This window comes from Leptopilina heterotoma, unplaced genomic scaffold, assembly GCF_015476425.1.
Source record: "Leptopilina heterotoma isolate Lh14 unplaced genomic scaffold, ASM1547642v1 Lhet_101, whole genome shotgun sequence".
Taxonomy (NCBI): Eukaryota; Metazoa; Arthropoda; class Insecta; order Hymenoptera; family Figitidae; genus Leptopilina; species Leptopilina heterotoma.
In genome coordinates this window covers 1,009,395-1,025,653 of record NW_025110815.1, presented here as the reverse complement: position 1 = coordinate 1,025,653, position 16,259 = coordinate 1,009,395, and the positions used below count along the sequence as shown (strand labels likewise).

The window sequence follows — 16,259 nt, the reverse complement described above, 5'->3', positions numbered from 1 at the left end:
AATTTGTAAAAAAGATATTAAAAAAAACAAAAATATAATTTTTAATTTAGTGCAAAAAAACAAATAGTCTATTTTCGGTCAAATTATCGTAAATCAGTATGTTTTTCGGTTTGTAAAAAAACATTGCAACAAATTTTAACGGTCGTAACGAATTTTTAACAATTTTATCAGAAACAAAATGGCCGACATTGACAAAAGATGTGTGCAAGTGTTGTTCTATCAAAAGTTGATTAAAACAGTAGAATTAAAGTTTACATTCATAGAAATACTTGTAAAAAAGTTGAAGCAGAAGTAATTGATTGAATATAAAAAAAAAATTGAGGAAAATTGGAAACATGAGTCGGGAAGTTTTTGGTAAGTTATGAGAATTGACTTTGTGTTCATGTTTCTAATGTTTACTTTTTAATATTTACAAATATTTGCAATTTTTCTCTATTTTATAACAATTTTGACTCTATTTAAACACAATTGGGTTATAATTGATTAATTAGATTAATTTTTTCCACTAAAAATAAAAAGCGGAACGGATATTAATGAATCGGGTAAACATTTTTTGTGAGGTTATGTCGATTTTTCTTTTTTTTGCAAAAACAAAAAAAAACTCAAAATGCAAAGTTTTTATTAAAATCGTATAAATACCGACCGATTATTGATTATTTTTGCTATATTAACATAACCTCAAATTAGTTTATTTCCCAAATAATGAAAAACTTCGCTGAAATTCAATTATTTTCAATATTTACTATTTAATAAAATTTCAAAAAAAAATTCAATTATTTTAAAGAATCTTAATAAAATTCTTTGTAAACATTTAATTATTTTCAAAAATAATAAAATTTTTACAGGAATTCAATTATTTAAAATACAATTTTCATTGATTTTTTTCAAAAAAAAATCAATTATTTAAAAGAATTTTTATAAAATTCTTCTCGGGAATTCAATTATTATTTGAAAATTTTAATGCAACTTTTCGCAGAAATTCAATTATTTTTAAAAATTTTATTGAAATTCTAAATATAAGAATTGAATTATTTTCAATAAAATTTTAATTAAATTCGACGAAAAAAACTTGTAAGAATTTAATTATTCAAGTAAATAATAAAATTCTTCGCTGGAATTCAATTAATTTTATATAAATAATAAAATACTTTAGATAAATTCAATTATTTTGAATATAATTTTAATAAACTTCTTCGCAGAAATTTAATTGTTTTCATAGATAATAAAATTTTTACAGGAATTCAATGACTTAAAATACAATTTTCATAACATTTTTCAAACAAAATCAACTATTTAAAAACTTTTATTCTTTGCAAGACTTAAACTATTTTCATAAATAATAATCCGTTTCAAAGAATTTCAATTATTTTTTATAAAATTTTAAATGAATTCCTCAAAATTTAATTATTTTAAGAAATTTTGATAAAATTCTTTATAAAAATTAAATTTTAATAAATATTAAATTATTGTTCAATAAATTATATTTATTTTTATATTTAAATAATTGAATTTTCGTAGAAACTTTCTAAGAAGAATTGATTTAAAATTGAATTTCAATTAAAAATTCAGTTCATAATTAAATATTAGAAATGTTATAATTATCGAGTGCGAAGCCTGAACTTTCGGAATAACTCTATATTCATGCAAAATAAAATTAAAATTATTAAATTTTATTTGGCGCTGCTTTCCTGATTGTCAGAAATATTTTCGCTTGTTGCTATTATATATATATATATATATATATGTATTAATTCTCGTGGATGAGTGCATATCTATTCTAGGATCAGCTATAGTGCGTATAGATTTCACATAAACCAAAATTACTTCCCATACGCAGGTAAATTAAGCGTTTAATCAACCAATTTAATCAGTGACATGATTGCAACTATATACGTTTGATCTGTTTGTTTTCGATCCAATTATTTCTCATTGTTTGCCTTTATATATCTATATCTATATACATTGACCAAAAGGCTGATTTCATAACTAAGCATATATTATATAAAATATTTGTTTATATTTTGAAAAATATTTTACATATAAAAAATATGTTTTATAGTTATATTTATTATTTAGACAGACTGACACCTTTATTCATCTTTTTCACAATTATTAATTATTATTATTATAAAATTAATAAAATTCTTCACAAAAAATTCCTTGGAAAGAATTTAATTATTTTCAAAAATATTAATAACATTCATCGTAGGAATTCAATTATTTTCATAAAGAAGAAAATTCTTCTGAATAATTCGATTATTATAATTATGAAAATTATTGAAATCATGGTACGAATTTTATTATTTAGAAAAATAATTAAATTTTTACGAAGTATTTAATTAAATTTTTTTCGAATTATTCCGAAGAATTTTCTTATTCATGAGAATAATATAGAATTCTTACGATGAATTATTAATTTGAAGAAAATTTAATTGATTACTTCGAAAAAATGTAATTCTCTTTTTTTTATAAATAATAAAAATCGTACCATGATTTAAATTATTTTCATAATTAATAATCGAATTATTCCGAAGAATTTTCTTATATTTATGAAAATAATTGAATTCTTACGATGAATTTTATTAATATTTTTGAAAATGAATTAATTCTTTCGAGGGAATTAAAATGAATTTTTATTTAAAATTATCAAAATAATAAATAAAGTTTTTGTGAAAATAATAATTATAAAATTTTAAACAATATAAATAGACTCTAATTTCTCATCGAGAAAAACAAAATGCAAATCCCTCGCAATTTTTAATATTCATCTCCATTTTATAAGAATAAGAGAATATTTATCTAAAGATAAACATTCGATTTAAGTTTTTCCCCAAAAACGCCCCCTTTTTTTCTTTCAGTCAGTGATATAAAATAAATATTATCCACGACCCAAATTTTTGACCAAAACAATATTAATACATTTTCTAATAGACAAAAGATTTGTATTTAGAAGAGATAATGATGATAATAATATACCAGGTTATTATACTCTTTGTTTATATTCACTAAAGATCATTTTTGAAAATCCCGATACATATTTCTCTTTTGAAAAAAAGATTACGTAAATACGTTTTTATGATCCCAATTGTCACTTTGGCGAGACACAAAATTATTATTTTCTTTTTCGTATTCACAGAGAATTATGAAAAATTATTATTTTTTCTACAGTTTTGTATTATATATGTACATTTATAGTCATTATGATTGGGATTTTACGTATAGATTTATTGCAAAGATAAAAGAAAAGACTAAAGATACCCCTAAAAATTTCAATATTCAAAATGACCTACATTAAATATTATGTGTACTAATTAGGTGATTCTAAGGTTTCCCCAAATAATAATACAATCGTTTACGTGTCTGTAATAACAGAAAAAAAAATATAGTCTGGTAAATTTGTCCTGAAATATTAAAAACTAAAGGAGTTCAATTAAAAATGAAATAAATACAAACTTAGTTCTAAAAAAATTATATTTATTAATTAAACTACTAACTTATTTATAAATAATTAATATTTTTAAATTTAATTATTTATTGATACGATTTGCTACTATTTGGATACTATTCTTAGATTTGTGACACTAAAAGGTTTTTTTTTTCTTTTTTTGAGAATTTGTACAACTTAAAATTAGCTGAAAGTTTAAATAAAAAAATTATTCTTAAAAATGTTAATAATATTCTAAGAAACAATTATTTCCTATTTTAATAAAATTTCTTCAGAGAATTAAATTACATTTTCAAAAATTTTAATGAAATTTTATATAATAAATGAATTATTTTCAATAAAATTTTATTTAAATTCGTCGAAAAAATTTATAAGAATTTAATTATTCTAATATGTAAATATTAAAATTCTTTCCGGGAATTCAATTATCTTCCTAAATAATAAAATACTTTAAATAAATTCAATTATTTTCATAAATACTAAAATTTTCACAGGAATTCAATTATTTTTAATAAAATTTTGAATTAATTTCCTAAGAAATACAATTATTCTTAAAAGTTTTATTAAAATTCTTCGAAAGAATTCAATTATTTTAAGAAATTTTCATAAAATTCTTTATAAGAATTCAATTATTTTCAATAGAATTTTAACTCAATTCCTCGAAAAAATTTAATTATTTTTAAAGATTTTAATAAAATTCTTCACAAATATTCAATTATTTCCAAAAATATGAATAAAGTTCTCGAAAGAATTCAATTATTTTTCCTAAATAATAAAATTTTTTTCAGAAACTAAATTATTTCCAATAAATTTTTAATAACTTTCTCTATAATAATTCAATTATTGTTAATAAAATTGAAACTTAATTCTCTCCAAAAAAATATACATATTTTAAAAAATTTCAATAAAATTGTTTGTAAAGTATTCAATTATTTTTATAGATATTAAATAATAAAATTCTTGTCAGGAAGTAAATTATTTTCATAAAAAACAAAATTCTTCAAATGAATTCAATTATTTTCAATACAATTTTAATAAAATTCGTGGGAAAAAAATGCAGATATCAATTATTTTTATAAACAATAAAATTCATCAGATAAATTCAATTATTTTGAAAATAATTTAATAAAATTCTTTGCAAAAATTCAGTTATGTTCATAAATTGAAATTGAATTCTATATAAATAAGAATTGAATTATTTTCAAATAGTATTTAATAAAATTCTTCGAAACAATTCAATTATTTTCTAAAATTTTAATAAAATTCTATGCTAGAAGTAAATCATATTAAATGTATTATTATTAACTTTTATATCTGTATTTATTTCTTCATTATTATTATTTTTATTATTTTTTTTATTCTTTATTCTTAATATTATTAATTGTATTATTTTTCATAGACTCCTTAATGAGAAAATCATTTAGATTTCAAAAAGTTGGTGCAAATTTTTAATAAAATAAAAAAGAAAAAAAAATCTCGTTTGAATATATTTGTTTTAATATTTTTCTGTAATTTTTCTATTTACAGATTTTCAATGCCAATGACAAAAAAAGCAGAATTTTTCTGGTAATTCTAGAAAGAAATTTTTCCACCATCACTTTTGACAAAAATTTCTTTTTGTTCAAAAATCAACTTCAATTTTTGAATAATTTCAGATATAAAATTTTAGAGGAATTCAACTTTAATAAAATTCTTCAAAACCATTCAATTATTTTCAAAAAATTTAATAAAATTTTTTACAAGAGATTCAATTATTTTTAATACAAATTTGAATTAAATTTGTCGAAAAAATTCAAATATAAGAAATCAATTATTTTCATCAATAAAATTTTAATTGAATTTTTCAAAATTGAATTATTTTCAACAGAACTTTTCAATAGAATTCAAAAGAATTTACAGGGTTCATAGCTACTTTTTGCTACTTTTTTAAAATTAATTATCGAATGCGAAGCTTGAATAAGGGATTAAATTTATTATTATTATTTATTAAATGAAATAGTGATGTGAATTTTTTGTCTAGGGGATAAAGAAAAATAATCATAATAAAGCGCGTAATTTTTTTTGTATTAATAAAATCAGATTAGATTATAATGTTTCGTCCCAGGGAGGAGTTTTCCACTTTTTCTGTCTCAAGGGAAATCTGAGAGGAAGATATTTTTGTAGAAGGAAAAGGAGAGAAAAATTCTAGAATTCGATATATATATATATACATACATACATACAAAGACTGAGGATTTTGTGTCGCTTATTTGGAGTCATGTGACAACTGAAACCGATTCGATTGTAGCCGTTGGTTACTCTTTCATCGGTCGGGACCCGCCTGATTTCCTCCGCTCGGGGAATTTTAAATTTGATTACGAACAACACTTGTTCTCTCACTTTCTCTATTACAGTGTTGCGTTTTTGTTTTTCTTTTTTTTCTCTCTCGCTCGCTCTTTCTCTCTCTCAAAAGCCCTTTTCTTCTCTATTACCCTTTTCAAACAGCCATCTATATATGTTGAATGTGTAGCGTACCGATAAAAAAAAAAAAAGGAAAAAAAATCTTGTCGCTCGATTGCAACGAAATTATTGGCCAGGCGAGCTTATTTATGGCCTTCATTTTCCTGGAGATTGCAAGAGAGAAAAGGTAAACTTGTATTCAGAGACAGAGAGTCTATTCGTTTTTTTTCGAATTGCGATTTATGACTCGAAACACGTATTGCTGTTAATCACACACCGCGCTTTGACGTTGTTTTTAGATCAATTTTGAATTCGTTGATGGAAATTTGTCGACAAGATTTTTGTCTAGGCTTGAAAAAGTTTAATTACAAAATATAAAAAAGAAAGAAAAAAGGTTTTATAGTTTAAGAGACGAATGAAAAAATATTTGCGCAAATTGTCGTACAGTAATCGATAAATTTTCGATGAAATAAATAAATATGAACGATAAAAAAAAATTCGCCAAAAAAAAATTTGTTTCAATTACAAATATATTTTTTATTTTATCAATTTTTGACAATTTTTTTTTTCAATTTTTAATTATTTTTATTCAATATTTTATAACATTTTTGTTTTTTTCAGGTGTGGCAAGTGCGAACATTTTTTGCAATATTGCCAGATGAGAAAAGAAATTAATATTTTCGTAAAATCCTCGATTACAATCATCTTCAATGGATGATTTTTGAAGGCAGATGCTTTTTTGGAAGAAAGGATTTAATTGTGGACGAAAAATTTTGCTCAGGATGTTCATGGAAAAAGTTTGTGAGTAATTTTATAATACGAATTTTTTTATTGCATGGTAGTGAATATTTTAAAAAATATATTTAATTAAGAAAATTATTTGTGGGTTTAGATGAGCTTGAAAGTTTAAATGAATTGAGTTTTTTCGTTATAAATTATTTATAAATATATTCAAAAATTACTGAAATTGAAAGCAAAAAATAAATGTAAATTGAATGTTTGAAAATTTTTAAATCTATTTCTATTTGTAATATTTGATTTTTATTCAATTACAAATATTACAAAATAATAATAAATCATAATAGATGAAAAAGAAAATTAACAAACAAACAAACAAGATTTTTATTTAAAAAAATATAATTTTGGTAAATTTTACAATTTTAAATCTGAAATAATTTAATTGGTGCATAGAAATTTTTTTTAAATTCTTGAATATAAGTGAATTATTTAAAAGAATTTAATTGAAATTGTATTGAAAATAATTTAATTCATGCAAATTTTTTCGACGACTTTAATCAAAAATATATTCATAAGAATTAAATTATTTCGAGGATTTTAATTCACATTTTTATTGGAAATATTTGAATTTTTACGAAAAATATAATTAAAATTTCTGAACATATAATTTGAAATCGCTCGTATAATACATTTGCGCTTGAAAAAATAGTGAATTAAAAATTTGAAAAAAATTCATTACATGATTTATTAATTAAAATATTTTTATTTATATAAATTTTTTTTAAACGAAACATTTCGTAAAATAAACCAAATATTTAATTTCGAATAAATATCCATTTTGTATCCACTTACAATCAATTTACAGATTTTAAATTTCCATTTTAAATTAAAAATTTTTTATTTTCTATTCATTAGGAAACTGAAAATTGCAAAATATATTTTTCATTTATTAAAATCATTGCTTTAATTACTGATAAGAATAGATATTAAATTTATATATTCTTACCGCGGGTGATAATTTATTACACAAGCAGTATAAAATTTAAGCGTTTCTTCCTGATTTATATAATCTTTACTTAATTCTTTAACCATTGAAACATAAATTTTTTCTGACAGTTTTAAGATTCAATAAAAAAAAAGAAGAATAAATAAATAACTTTCACCGTTAGAAGATATTTGAACTTTTAAATATATAGTTTTTAATGGTTCATATTTGTTATACATATACAGAGAGACGAAACTTTTCTCCCGTTAGGATAACATTAAATTTTAATGCACATTGACACGCATTTTCTATTTTCATTTAATATTAACAAATTTAACTTCCGAAATTACTGCTTTTTAATTTTTATTATATATTTAGTGTACATTAAAAATGTACTTAAAATTTTAAGTACTTCTTAACAGTATATTACTTATGGATATAATGATATTTTGAAAAGTGTTTTTTTTAGGTTTTTTTTATGTGGACTGAATAAAATGATTCATATCACTGTTAATTATCGTTAATGTCAATTACTTAAATAATCAATATATATGATTTTAATCAAGGTATTTTTTGTATTCTTGCGAGCAATTTTATTAAAATTCTATTAAAAGAAATTGAATTCTTTCGAGAAATTTTCTTACAATTTTTTTAAATAATTCAATTCTTTCGAGAAATGTTATTATGAAAATAATTGAAATCTTGGAAAGAATTTTATTCAAAATGTTTAAAAAATAATTTAATTCTTATAAAAAATAAAATCAAAAATTCTTCGAAATAAGGTGAATTTCTGCGAATAATTTTATTATTTAGGAAAGGAATTAAATTTTTTGAAAATATTAAATTAAATTTTTTTTCTTGTAAACAATTTTATTAAAATTTATAAAAATAATACAATTCTTGCAAAGAATTTTTATTTTTTATGAAAATAATTAAATTCTTCTAAATGATTTTATCAAAATTTTTCAAACTTATTAAATTGCAGTGGAAAATTTTATTAAAATTCCTGAAAATAATTAAATTTTTGCGAAAAATTTTATAAATTTTGAAAATAATTTAAATTTTGTTGACAATTTTAATTTTATGTTCAAAATTAATTTAATATTATTCGAGCAATTCAATTAAACATGTATTGAAAATAATTGAATTATATATTGTAAAGAATTGAATTTTTATAAAGAAATGTATCAAAATTATTGAAAAGAATATATAATTCTTACAGCTATTGAATTTTATTAAAATTCATAAAACAAATAAATTCTTTTGAGAAATTCAATTAATAAAGTTGTATTTGAACTATATTCAAAATCATCTAATTCAAGAAGAATTTTGTTAATATTAAGATAATTGAATTCTTTTGAAAAATTTTATTAACATTTCTTTGATGAATTTTGGGATAATTTTGTTACAATTCTATTGGAAAAAATGGAATTATTATTAAAAATTATATCAAGATTGTTGAAAATAATTGAATTTTTGCAAATTTTTTTTTACGACGAATTTAATTAAAATTATATTTAAAAAAATTCAATTCTTATATAGAATTTTATGGAAATTTTTAAAAATAATTAAATTCTTTCGAGAATTCCAATTAAAAGTGTATTGATAATATGTAATTGAATTCTCACGAAGAATTTTATAATTTATGTAAATAATTGAATTCTTGTGAAGAATTTTATTATTCATTGAATTAATTATAAAAAAATTTGAATTTATCTAAAGTATTTTTAGTATTATTATTTATGAAAATAATTGAATTTCCGGGAAGACTTTTATTATTTATGAGAATAATTGAATTCTTAAAAATTTTTCCGACGAATTGAATAAAAATTGTATTAAAAATAATTTCTTACATTGAAATTGTTTATCTAAAAATACAATTCTGATACAGAATTTTATTAAAATTGCATTCAAAATAATTGAATTCTTGCGAAGAATATTATAGAATATATAAAAATTAAAGATCAGGAGAAAAAGAAGCATCAGTAATTACAAACATCACAGATGCAATTGAATTGAAAATTAATTCTATTTCGAAATATTTTCAGAAGCGGTGCGGGACAATAGATCGCTTGAAAACCATAAACATTTGACCACAATTTTCGAAACGAAATGGTCAGAAAAGTTTCGATAGTGTGGAAAGTGTATGTATATATGTTGACATATGGGTTTTCTAAGGTTTATATATCGAACTGACCCATAGGGATTGTACGTTGTTTTGCGGGGGTGGCAAATGGTGTGTCGTGGTGTTAAATGACCCTGATTCTCGCGTATCTATTCAAAGGCATGCTCCCATCTCAGCAGGCCAATTCTTGTGGCTAATTTCTAGCGTTATTTGTTTAATTGCTCGACTACCACCTGGACCTCTCTCTGTATTTCGATCCCATTCTCCGCAGTTTAAATCGAATAGTCAGTGATTTACAACGAATAACAGATCTTGTTTCTATATCAATCTTGGCGAAATTCCCTATTTACCAATGATTAATATATCTATATTATTCCTCATTCACAAAATCCATTATTTTTTCTCTAATTATTTCGAAACTGTAAATACAATGGTTTCCGGTATTTTTTCTCTTTATTTATTAAAACGAGCTATTATTTTTATTACACATTATCTTTAAAAATATTAATAAAATTCGTTGCACCAATTCGATTATTTTCATAAATAATAGTATTCTTCAGAGGAATTTTTAACTTAATTTCAATAAAATTTCTGGATAGAATATTCAATTATTTTTAAGAGAATTTTAAACAAATTCATCGAAAGACTTCCCAGGAATTCAATTATTTTCATAAATAATGAAATTCTTCCTAAGAATTCAATTAATTTTTATTAAATTAGTCCCAAAAATATCAAGAATTCAATTATTTTCAATACAATTTTAATTAAAATCGTTCCAAAAATTCAATTCTTCTCATAAATATATTATTTCGCGAGAATTCAATTATTTAAAAATATTTTCATAAAATTGTATATAATAATTGAATTATTCTAAATAAAATTTTAATTTAGGTCGTCGAAAAAATTTGTAAGAATTCAATTATTTTCATAAATATTAAAAATTAATCTCGAGAATTCAATTATTTTCATAAATAATAATAAAATACTTTAGATAAATTCAAATATTTTTATCACAATTTTAATAAAATTCTTCGCAGAAAAACAATTATTATTTTTATAAATAATAAAATTCTTCACAAGAATTCAATTATTTACATAAATAATAAAATTCTTCACAGGAGTTAATTTATTTTCAATATAATTAAAATTAAGTTCCTTAAAAGAATTTAATTATATTTTTAAAAATTAAATAAAAATAAAATAAAATAAAAAAAGAATAAAAATTCCCATAAAATATATGCTATAAAAGAATAGAATTTTTTTTCAATTTTATTTAATTTCGTCGTAAAAATTTTCAAAAATTCAATTATTTTCATTAATAGTAAAATTCTTCCTAAGAATTCAATTATTTTTATAAATATTAAAAATTCTTCTCGAGAAATCAATTCTTTTCATAAATAATAAAATACTTTATTTATGTAAATTCAGTTATTTTGAATATAATTTTAATAAAATTCGAAAAAATTCAATTATTTTCAAAAAATTCCATAAAGTTCTTCGCGGCAATTCAATTATTTTCATAAAATATAATAAAGTACTTTAGATAAATTCAATTATTTTGAATATAATTTTAATAAAATTGTTGTCAGAAATTCAATTATTTTCATAAATAATAAAATTTTATGCAGGAAATCAATTATTTTTAATACAATTTTAATTAAATTCGTCGCAAAAATTTTCAAGAATTCAATTATTTTCATAAACAATAAAGTTCTTTGCAGGAAATCAATTATTTTCAATATAATTTTAATTAAATTCATCGCAAAAATTTGCACGAATTCAATTATTTTCACAACTTTTGATATAATTTTTTATAAAGTTTTAATTATTTTTCAATAGAATTGTAAAATTCATCAAAAAAAATTTGATAAAATTCTTTATAAGAATACAATTATTTTTAAAAATTTTAATAATATTCTTCGCAAAAATTAAATTATTTTTATTAATAACAAAATTCTTCAGATGAATTAGATGATTTTAATGATAATTATAATAAGATTCGATATTCGTAAGAATTCATTTATTTTAAATCTACAATTTTAATTAAATTCATCGAAAACATTTTTGATAAAGTTCTTTATATGAATTAAATTTAAAGAAATATTCAATTATTGGAAAAATTATTTAAATTTTTGCATTTAGAATAATTAAATTCGCATAGAACTTTCCAATAAGAATTATAATTTAAAATTTAATTGCAGTTAAATTTTAGATTAATAATTGAATATTAGAAGCGTATTATAGCGTGAATTTTGAGAAACAATTAAATTTCAAAAGTTTTTTAATTGAAATCTTTGAAAATTTTAATTGTTATGAACTGTAATAATATTTAAATTTTTATTTTGAAATGAAATGATTAAATTTTTTGAATAATTTTAATTAAAAATTTCAAGAAAAAAAATGATTGAACTTTTGAAGAATAAATAAATAAGTATTTAAATATTTTTTTATCAAAAAAAATCTTGAAAAATTGTAATTAAAATTTTTTGAAAATAGTTAAATTCCCATAAATAATTTGGAAAGATTAAATAATTACATTTTCAGTTATTTGGATATTTTGTCTAGATTTATAGAATTTTTTTCTACTTTATAAATTCTTTTTTAAATATAATCGTATTAATTTAAAGAATTGTCTTAAATCTACTTTTTGCTATACTCTTTTTAAAATCGATTATCGAGTGCGAAGCCTGATATTTATTAAATTAAGTTAAGAACAATATATCTTTTGTGTGTCTGAAAAATTATTTTGACAAAGTTGGAAAAATTGAAGAAATTTTTTTGTTATTCTTCATCTTTTTTTTCCTCCCCTGTCATAAAACCGCAAGTAACCATTTTCTAAAATGTGAGTTTTTGGTCAGTTTCTGAAGCCCCAGAAGCTGGGTGCTAGGAATTTGCGAGTCATAAAACATAACTCGGGTTACGGTTGCCATCATGGGGGTTGTTGGACCATAAAATTGTAAAATGTTGCTACTTATGACACAGGAGCGTCTATGCTATTCTCTTTTACAAAACAAATTCTCTTTTCCTGAAGAAAATTCGCCCTTCAGTATATATATTGCTAAACATCAGAATTAATTAAACTCTCTGTTTATTTTTCCCAAATATGTTGACAATCTTTTTTTTCAGAGGAAAAAAGTGATTCATTAAAAAATCAAGTTCTCAAATTAGCCAAAAGGACATTTTGTCTAAATTATTATTTGGAATTTATTTTTCGATTTAAAGGAATTGTTTACTATAGAAATTTTATTTGTTAACTTATTTATTTTCAATGTTTCAGAAAGAATTTGGAGTTTAGATGTATGTAGTTCGAAATATTCTTTAAATTCGTGAGGTGCAATAAATGATGGAAATATTTTTTTGAAAGATGAAGGGATCAACGTCTTTTCATGGTCGGCATTATTATCTAGATATTTGAGGGAAATCGTTTCAATCAGCTTGAATGCCTAAAAATTCAACGAGAAACTGAAAGAAAATTATGATCATAGCAGCAATAATGCACGCACTGAATGATTAAGCGGAACTAAAGTCAATTTCGTGCATTCTCTGGGTTAGAATTTGTTTCCTCAGTATATAGGGAGAGAGAGTTTCTTCTTCTTCCTCTCGGAAGAGCCACCCGCAATCTTTGTCGGTAAACAGGGTCCTCATAAATTATATCTGGATGTCTCAATGTTACAATAGAATTTCTTATTGTATTTGGAGGTACCAGCACATTAGATACGCCTCTAGAAATTTTTCAAAATGAGCTACCGGGTAAATTTAGGGGCGGTTTGTGTACGAAGCTTCTCTACTCTTATAAGCGCAACAATTCAAATTTTCATCGCACGTTTATTTGTATCACAGATGTACAGAGTACTTTTTTTCTTTCTTTTTTTTTGCTCTCAAAGCGTAAGAAATTGCAGGCTTCGTACTCATCTACTAAAATCTACTTAAATATTTTTTTTTCGATTTCGATACTTTTTTTTTATTTGTGACACTAAAAGCTACTTTTTTCTATGTTTGAAAATTTGCACTATCTTTAAATTCGCTAATAGTTAAAATTAAGTAATTATTCTCAATTAAATTATTAGAAATGATTCAACAAATTTTAATAAAATTCTTTCAAACGATTTAAATTTGCAAAAATGTTTCGAAATTCAATTATTTTCAATACAACTTTTAATTAAATTCGTAGCAAAAATTTTCAAGAATTCAATTATTTTCATAAATAATAAAATTCTTCCTAAGAATTTAATTATTTTTATAAATATTAAAAATTCTTCTCAATAAATCAAATATTTTCATAAATAATAAAATACTTTAGATAAATTCAATAATTTTTAATACAATTTTAATCGAATTCATCGAAACATAAATCATAAAATTCTTCAAAGGAATTCAATTCGTCGCAAAAATTTTCAAGAATTCAATTATTTTTATAAATAATGAAATTCTTTCCAGAAATTCAATTATTTTTATTAATTTAAATAAAATTCGTTGCAAAAATTCAATTATTTTCATAACTGATAAAACTCATCATGGGAATTCAATTATTTTTAATGCAATTTTAATTGAATTCCACAAGAAAAGGCAATTATTATTCATTATTTTATTTAAATTCTTCAAATGAATTAAATTATTTAAAAAAATGTTGATACTTATAGTTTGTTTATTAGAATTTATTAAATATTTTCAATACATTTTTAATGAAATTTCTTGAAAGAATTTCATTATTTTTAAAAATCTTAATTAAATTCTTCGTTACAATTCAATTATTTACAAAAAAGATTTTTACAAAGTTCTTTGCAAACATTCGATTATTTTTATAAATAATAACATTTTCACAGGATTTCAATTATTTAATACACAATTTTCATAAAATTTTTCGAAAAAAATCAATTATTTAAAACGATTTTTATAATATTCTTTGCAAAAATTCAATTATTTTTAAATATATTTTAGTAAAACTCTTTGAAAAATTCAATTATTTACATAAATAATAAAACTTATCGCAGGATTTCAATTATTTTTTAATAAAATTTTAAATAAATTCCTGCAGAAATAGAATTATTTTTAAAATTTTTTAATAAAATTCTTCAGAAGAATTCAATTATTTAAAAAAAATTATATCATTTTTTGTTCATTAGAATTTAATTATTATTTTCAAAAATTTGAATGCAATTCTTCGTGACAATTAAATTATTTTCAAAAAATATTAATATAGAATTCTTCGTAGAAATTTTATTGATTCAAGAAATTTGTCGAAATTTAATTATTTTAAATATCTACTATTTCAATCAAATTTCACAAAAGAATTCAATTATTTTTATAAGTTATAAAATTCTTTGGACAAATTCAATTATTTTCTATACAATTTAAAAAAAATGTCTTGACGGAATTAAATTTTTATTTAAAAAGTTTAACTAAATTTATTGATAGAACTCACTTATTTTTTTTTTAAATTGTGACAAACTCCTTAGAAGAATTCAATTATTTTCAGTACAATTTTATAAATAAATTCCACGATCTTAAATTTTCTTCGAAACAATTGAATTTTGTATTTTTCAAATTTTATTTTTTTTAATATTTTTGTTTAAACAATTTTTATAAATAATAAAATTTTCCCATGAATTCAAGTATTTTAATAAATTTAATTGAATTTCAATTATTTTTAATGCAATTTAAAATGAATTCTTCAATAAATATACAATTACTCTTAAAAATTTTATTAAAATTCTTGTAAAGAGTTCAATTATTTTAAAAATTTTTTGATAAAGTTGTTTATAAGAATTTATTTTTAAGAAATATTAAATTATTCACTAAATTAAGTATTTTTGCATTTAGAATAATTGAATTCTCGTACAACTTTTTAATAAGAATTATAATTTAAAATTGAATTGCATTTAAATTTACGATAATAATTGAATATTAGAAGCGTTATAGAGTGAATTTGTAGAAATACTTAAATTTCAATAGATTTTTTTAATTCAAATATCTTTGAAGATTTGAATTGTAAAACTGTAAAAATAAATTTTTATTTTTAAATAAAATGATTAAAGTTTTTGAATAATTTTATTTAAAAATTGTAATGAAAAAAATGATTGAATTTTGGAAGAATTTCATTTGTAATTTTTTAAAATTTAGTTAAATTTCAAAAAGGCTTTGCATTAAAATCATTTAAAATATTTTTATTCCTGTGGAAAAAGAAATAGGTATTTAAATATTTATTTTAAAAAATTATTCTATTCTTGAATGTTTAATTTCATTTAGCAATTATGAAAAAATTGAGTCGTCAAATTTAATTTTTCGATAGCTATTTTTTCTCAGTTTTAAAATACTTTTTTTAAAATTAATTATCGAGTACGAAGCCTGAATTCGTTACATTTACATAATCTTTGTGAAATTGCTGTTCGGAATAGTATTGGGACTAAAAATTATTTCTGTAAGTGTCAGATTTTTTCAGAAGTAGATAAATTGGTGTAATGTGTTCTTAAGGGAGAGGTTAAACAATAGGAAAAATGGGATTGAAGTTCTAGTATTGAGAATACTTT

The 16,259-nt window shown here is 20.5% G+C and overlaps 1 long non-coding RNA gene across 1 annotated transcript in view; it reads left to right on the top strand.

Annotated features, from left to right (window-relative positions):
* Window positions 1–6,513: 6,513 nt before the first annotated feature.
* LOC122500117 overlaps window positions 6,514–16,259 on the top strand; it is a 39,949-nt gene continuing 30,203 nt past the window's right edge. Inside the window, exon 1 of the long non-coding RNA XR_006301439.1 lies at window positions 6,514–6,685. This is a non-coding gene — a long non-coding RNA (uncharacterized LOC122500117). The remainder of the gene's footprint in view (window positions 6,686–16,259) is intronic.